The sequence below is a fragment of the Bombina bombina genome, chromosome 6 (genome assembly GCF_027579735.1).
Source record: "Bombina bombina isolate aBomBom1 chromosome 6, aBomBom1.pri, whole genome shotgun sequence".
Classification (NCBI taxonomy): domain Eukaryota; kingdom Metazoa; phylum Chordata; class Amphibia; order Anura; family Bombinatoridae; genus Bombina; species Bombina bombina.
The window spans coordinates 346020354-346027102 of record NC_069504.1 but is presented as its reverse complement, the minus strand read 5'-3'; positions in this window follow the sequence as shown (position 1 = coordinate 346027102).

Sequence of the window (6749 nt, the reverse complement as noted above, 5' to 3'; positions counted from 1 at the left end):
TGCAAGGAGGAAAGGCAGAAAACATATACCGGTAAGAAACACCTTGATTCCATCAGACACAGATGTGTCAGAAGACCCGGTAAGCCCATCCTTATACATATACCGAACTATCCCTATTACAGCCAAGTTTACAAGTTATAGAAAATACCAAGAGACATTGCAAAAACAAGTGAATTACATTATTACAACTTATTGAATTGTGGAGATAGACATTGTTACTTTTTGATCGAAAATAGCAACACCGAGAAAAAAGCCACTAAAACTGGGGCAATAAATTATTAAGGTGGAATAAAGAAAAAATAGAATTTGAAAGGTAGAATTACTTAGAAAGATCACCAGAGCACTTACTATAGAATTGTTTTATCTAACATTACATTGCTTATTTTAAATTTAGGGAGACGTCCCAAACATATATCTTTGTAATATATATTTTTATTTATGTTTTTATGTTTTAAATAAATGTACTTTTGTTAAATTGTATAGAAGTCTCCAGACTATCTTATTTAGCTTACAGCGCTCCTAAACTCTATATTGTTTTGTCGTTTTGTAATTATATATGGTAATCATAGGGAAGATTACCTGTGAAGGAGCTTTAAGATTAGATTCCAGGCGCAGTTTCTTATATATCTATTTTTAGATAAAATATTCTTTATTAAACCACAAACCTCCTCCATATACATCAGATAAATTACATGTGACATACAATGAGACAGATGTAAGAATATAAGAAACATAAAAAAAAAAAAAAAAAAAAGAATAAAGAGCATTCAGCAGCAGGGTAGATAATACTTATACTTGCATTCACAGACTCTTGTGGTACTCGCCTAGGTATACTTCCTAGAGCCGGTTTGCCATTAGAACTTTCTAACTATGAGTTTAACCGTTTATTCATGGAATATCGACAATTAATCTAATCTGCTACCTTTTGCTGCCATCTGTCTCAAAGTCTATGGAGGTTTCTCTCCTTTTCATATTTTTCCCTCACTTACTTCTCTTATATATCCCTGGCTATTGTAGTCTATATTGGAAGTATATAATCTTGGGGGGTAATACTTTTAAATTTCAGTAATATAATTTATCTAAATAAAACATATGAACAAAATTCAACAACTTCTATATTCCAACAAATCAAACTAATGAAGTCACGGGTGCCCCACATCCTAGTACCTATTTATATGGCTATTAGTAGCTCTCTCATCAATTGTCCCTTTGTGAAGTGGTCTCCTATGTCATGTCAGCGACTATCTTCCTCTAAGGAATTCTTGCCTTACTCCTCTACCCTGTCTCCACATCTTCTCTGATTATCCAGTAAAACCAGATCTTCTGGAATGTAGGCCTTGTGTCCTGAATAAATGCTGCTGTCTCGTACATTGAATAAATCATCTGTATTTTATTGAGGATCTCTGCCCATGTTGGTGTCTCATTTTTCCAATATTTAGCTATAGCTATTCTTGTGGTGGTGCATAGGATTCGAATGAAAGTGTTTATATGTGGATTTAGTCTCGGAAGTGCCTCATGTAGCAGCGCCTGGGCTGGAGTGAGAGATATTTTTTCGTTTAACAGGGTACTTAGCAATAGTGATAGTTTCCTCCATATGTTTTGGACTTTAGGGCAATCCCACCACATGTGAAGATATGATCCTCTAACTTTACACCCCCTATAACAGTATCTAGAGTTTCCCAGTGTCATGTGAAATGTTTTCAGTGGTGTCAAGTACCATCTAAAGGTGGTCTTCAGTACATTCTCTCTAAGATCTGCGCTAATAAGGCCCTTGCTAGCTTGATGAAATATATCATTCCAGTCATCAATTGTATGTTCACCTGCAATATCCTCCTCCCAATTCAGTAGCAACGCAGACTTAGTCATGTATTTAGTTTCCTGTAATGATATGTATAGTCTAGATATTGCTTTCTTGGGTCTGTTGATTGCTAGACATAGATTTTCGAGAGTCGTTTTTTGGCTATGTATTGTGGCCCCACTGAAATATGTTTGTATAGCTGATGTAATCTGCAGGTAGAGGAACCAGTGTATCGGTATAGGCTCTAGTTTCTGTCTAAGTTGTGTAAAGGTCAATAATTTACCCTGTGTGTATATATCCGCCACCCTGTATAGGCCTTTGTTTTCCCATTTTTTGATATGGTGTATGAACTCTTCATTTATCAAGTATTTTAGTGGTGTTATCAGGGTTTGTCTAGGCATCATCTTCCCTATCTGCTGTGTCTTGGTCCATAGTTGTTTTGCCAGTTGTGTGGACTTATTATGATAGATCTTTGGTCCTTTATTTTTTATGCTACCCCAGAAAATATCCTCGGGTCCCTCTAGTCCCTCCATAGCAGCCTCCAAGGTAGGCCAGAGAACATCTTTTTGTCTTCTCCCCAGTATTGAGTTTTGCGCTAGTCTAGCTGCTGTGTAATAATCATGCAAATTAGGGGCTCCCACCCCCCCCCCCCAATTGTCTGTGTCTTGTCAGGATTTGGTGTGGGATCCTCGGGTGTTTGTTGTCCCTCAAAAATCTGTGTATGTCTTTTTGGAGATTATCTAAATCTGAATTGCTAATTTTAATTGGGAGGACCCTGAACAGATACAGAATTCTAGGTAGGATCGTCATCTTGACAGCTGACAGCCTTCCATACCAGGAGAATCCCATTTTCCTCCATCTGCCTATGTCTGACCTAATTGCTTTGTATAGGGGAACATAATTTGCAGCATATAATTTGGAGGAGTGACTAGTCAATTTAATCCCCAAATATTTGAGCCCATCTAATGTCCATTTAAAGTCAAAATTTGCTTCAATTGCCTTCATGGTGTGTTTAGGTAGCGAGAGGGGGAGTGCTTCGCATTTGTCTGCGTTAATTTTATACCCCGATATCTGGGAGAATAATTGTATGGCATGATATACATGTGGCAACGAGATAAGTGGTTTCGTAATAGTTAGTAACACATCATCTGCGAATAAGGTAATTTTATGATGTATCTTCCCCACTTCTAGTCCCCAAATATCCGGACAATTCCGTATGTATGCAGCTAGGGGTTCTATGCATAGCGCAAAGATTAAGGGTGACAAAGGGCATCCCTGTCGTGTGCCGTTGAGTATATGTATGGTCTCAGACTGGTGTCCGATTGCTCTGACCTGGGCCGTGGGTGTCGAGTATAATCCCTCAATAGCTTTCATAAACCGTCCCTCAAAACCCATTAATGACAGCACTCTCATCATATACCTCCAGTCGACCCGGTCGAATGCCTTCTCCGCATCCAATATTGGATCAAAGAAGGCATCCCCCTGTCTCGAAGAAAGTCAATAGCCGAAACCATTCTACGTATATTGTCAGGGGCCTCCCTGTCCTTGATAAATCCAACTTGATCAGGGTGTATGATTGAGGGTAAGATGTGTTTCAGTCTATTAGCTAGTATTTTTGTAACTATCTTAAGGTCCTGGTTGATAAGGGAAATCGGTCTATAACTAGCGCAGAAATGGGGGTCCTTTCCCTGTTTTGGGATCACCACTATCCTAGCTTGAAGCAATTCTACAGGTATTTCTCCCCCCTCCATGATGTGGTTGGCAAATACTACCAAGTGAGGCAACAGTATGTCCCTAAAAGCTTTATAGTATTCCCCTGGGAATCCGTCTGGCCCTGGGGCTTTGCTAGGTTTAAGATCCTTAATGGCAGCTCGTACCTCCTCAGGTGTAATTTTAGCGTTGAGGGCCTCCCTATCTTCTTCAGAAATTGGTTTCATGTCTGCTTTATGTAAAAAAGAGTCAAATATTAGGTCCGTTGAGGGGCAGTGATGCACTTTAGTCCCATCATACAAGTCGCTATAAAAGTGTGCAAACGTGTCAACAATCTCCTGTGGATGGGATGTCATGTGTCCTTTCGGGTTCTGTATGCTCGGTATAGATAGAGCCTGATAGTTGTCTCTAATTTTTTTCGCTAGATATTTATCAGGCTTGTTTGAGAAGATGAAGTAGTTTGTTTTCAGTCTGTGTGCCGCTTTGACGGATTGTTCATTTAGTATGGTTTGTAATTTATTTTTAGTGTTTGTCAATTGTGTCAATGTGGTTTGGGATTTGGTTATTCTATGTGCCTTCTCTAATGAAGCAATTTCTGAGTATAATTGTTTCAGGAGTAGGGTATGTTGCCTCCTGGTTGCCGTCTTTTCTTTAATTAACATACCTCTGATCACTGCTTTATGTGCCGCCCATGGTGTGATAGGATTTCTTGTGGTATCTACATTAATCTGCCAATATTCCTCTAAGTCCTTCTGAATTTTATCTTTTATAAGCGGACTTTTAATACAAGACGGATCATAAGTCCATGATCTGGTTCTCTTTGGGTCTCGTAGGTCCCCTAAACATAGCTTAGTGATGGAATGATCTGACCAGACACACGGAAGAATGTCTATCTGTTGTAATGTTGGTTGCAGTATCTGACTCGTGTATACATAATCTATCTTCGAGTAACTATCGTGTGCCGCTGAGTAGAATGTGGTATCTCTAGCACCCCTATTAAGTACTTGCCAAGTGTCCTGCAGCATATGTTGTTCGAGCATCTCCCCTATATTTTTAGCTACTCCTTGCTGTCTATTTTTCTTTTTAGATTGCAGATTGGGTTTGTGTTTCATCAGTGATTGCATGTCTATGTTAAAGTCTCCCGCTAAGACTATGCGTGTCCTAGACCAATTAGTTAGTAAATGAGATATGTTTTGAAAATATTTGTCTTGTTGTTCATTTGGAGCGTACACGTTACAGAAGATTATATCTATTCCCCCCACTTGACCTGACACCAGGAGATATCTGCCTTCTCTGTCTGCTATAGTTTCTTTGTGTGTGAAAGGAACAGAGGAATGGATAAGTATAGAAACCCCTCTTTTTTTAGAATCTATCGTAGAATGAAATTGCTGTGGGAAGTCTCTAGCCCAGTATTTCGGAATGGTGGAGTGTAGGAAATGTGTTTCCTGGAGGTAAATTACAGTAGCTTTCAGTCGTCTGTAGTTAGTCAGTGCAGTCCTTCTTTTTATGTCAGTATTAAGACCTCTCGCATTGTGCGAGAGCAGTGTTATTCTAGCTAATGACATTCTTAAGCATATAATTATACACTTCTCTTTTCTTACCAGTAGTTGGGCATTCTAGGGTTACCTTTTTTTTCATCTGATGAGACCTCTCCCAGCCTCTTAGTGATTCACCTGTAATTGATGAGCTCTGCGTACTAGTGGGGCATCCCGTGACTTCATAGAACAAAAACATAAACGTTAATATAACTAAAAACATATTATGATCTAACATTGTGCTGGTCAACTTCTACCAACACCACCACAGTGTGTGTTTTGTACATGGTCACAACAAAAACCACAATATGAAAAATCTTATGAACAATAATGAATATATAACAGATTTTTAGGTCTAATATCCTTTCAACCCCCATCTCTCTCATGGGGTTAATGATCTTTGCCTGAGCCTTATGGATTTGCAGCAAGAAAGCAAGAGTCATTCAAGTGGGTGCTGCTCTCTTTAAAGTTTCAAGTCTTAGCTTTCTTTTTAGTAACCTTCTTCCATCTAGGTCTCTGAGGCTTTGCCTGAGAGTGAGATAGTCCCAGAGAGCTAGTTGCTGCTTCCCCCTCTATAATTTCTGGCGGGTCTAGTTCCAAGAATTTGCAGATATCAGGTATTTCCGCTGTCGTCTTGATCGTGGCAGTTCTGCCATTTCTCACTACATGTAAGGCAAAGGGGAAACCCCATCTGTATGGTATGTGATGTTTCCTGAGGAGGAGGGTGAGTGGTCGGAGGGTGTATCTTCTTTGTAGGGTCTTGATGCATAAATCTTGAAAAAACTGAATAACATTGCCTTGGAATTTAAATGTGGGATTATGTCTGGCAGCTGTTAATAGTTTTTCTCTGTCAGGGTATCTCAGAAGCTTAAGTATTACATCTCTCGGGGGTTGGTCTGGTTTGGGCTTAGCCCTAAGGGCCCTATGGGCTCTTTCTATTTGTACTTCAGAGTCTACTGATGCCCCTAATATGGCCCTAAATAGCTGCTGGAGATAGTCATGTAAGTCTTCAGTCCCAATTGTCTCAGGGACCCCTTTGAGGCAGATATTGGATCTTCTGCTCCTGTTTTCAATGTCCTCAATTTTCTCTTCCAGCTCCATTATCCTTTGTTGTTGGTTTGTTAATGTTTGGGATGTTTCAGCTACTTCTTCACTTATTTCATCAGTTGCTGTTTCTAATGAGTCCACCCGAGAGCCCAGTTCAGAGATTTCAGTTTTGATATCAGTAAGACTATTAGTAATCGTCTCTTGAAAGTTATCCATCTTTTCCCAGAGTTTATCGAAATTGGTCGCAATATCTTGTTTGGATACCAAGGCATTAAGATCTGCCTTGGTCACAGGAGTCAAGTCTTCAAGTTCTCCTTCATTTTCAGATTCAGGATCCTCCTCCACTTCATTTAAGAGAAGATCTTTAGTTTTGTGGACTCTGGGTGTTTTGAAAAACGTTTCCATAGATGTGGTCTTCATCAGGGACGTGCACTCATAAGAGGCAGGTGAGGCAGTGCCTCCCCCTGGCCAATCTATGTATTACACCCTTTTTGTAAAAATTAAAAAAAAAAAAAAAATAATCCTTTTTTTTTTTTCAAATCTATATTTTTTTAATAAACAGGTGACCCCCCCTACCCCCCCACCCCTCCACCAAATTTATTTTGTTATGTGCATGCATTGTGCAAAACTTATTATACTTATTATACAATACTACACAA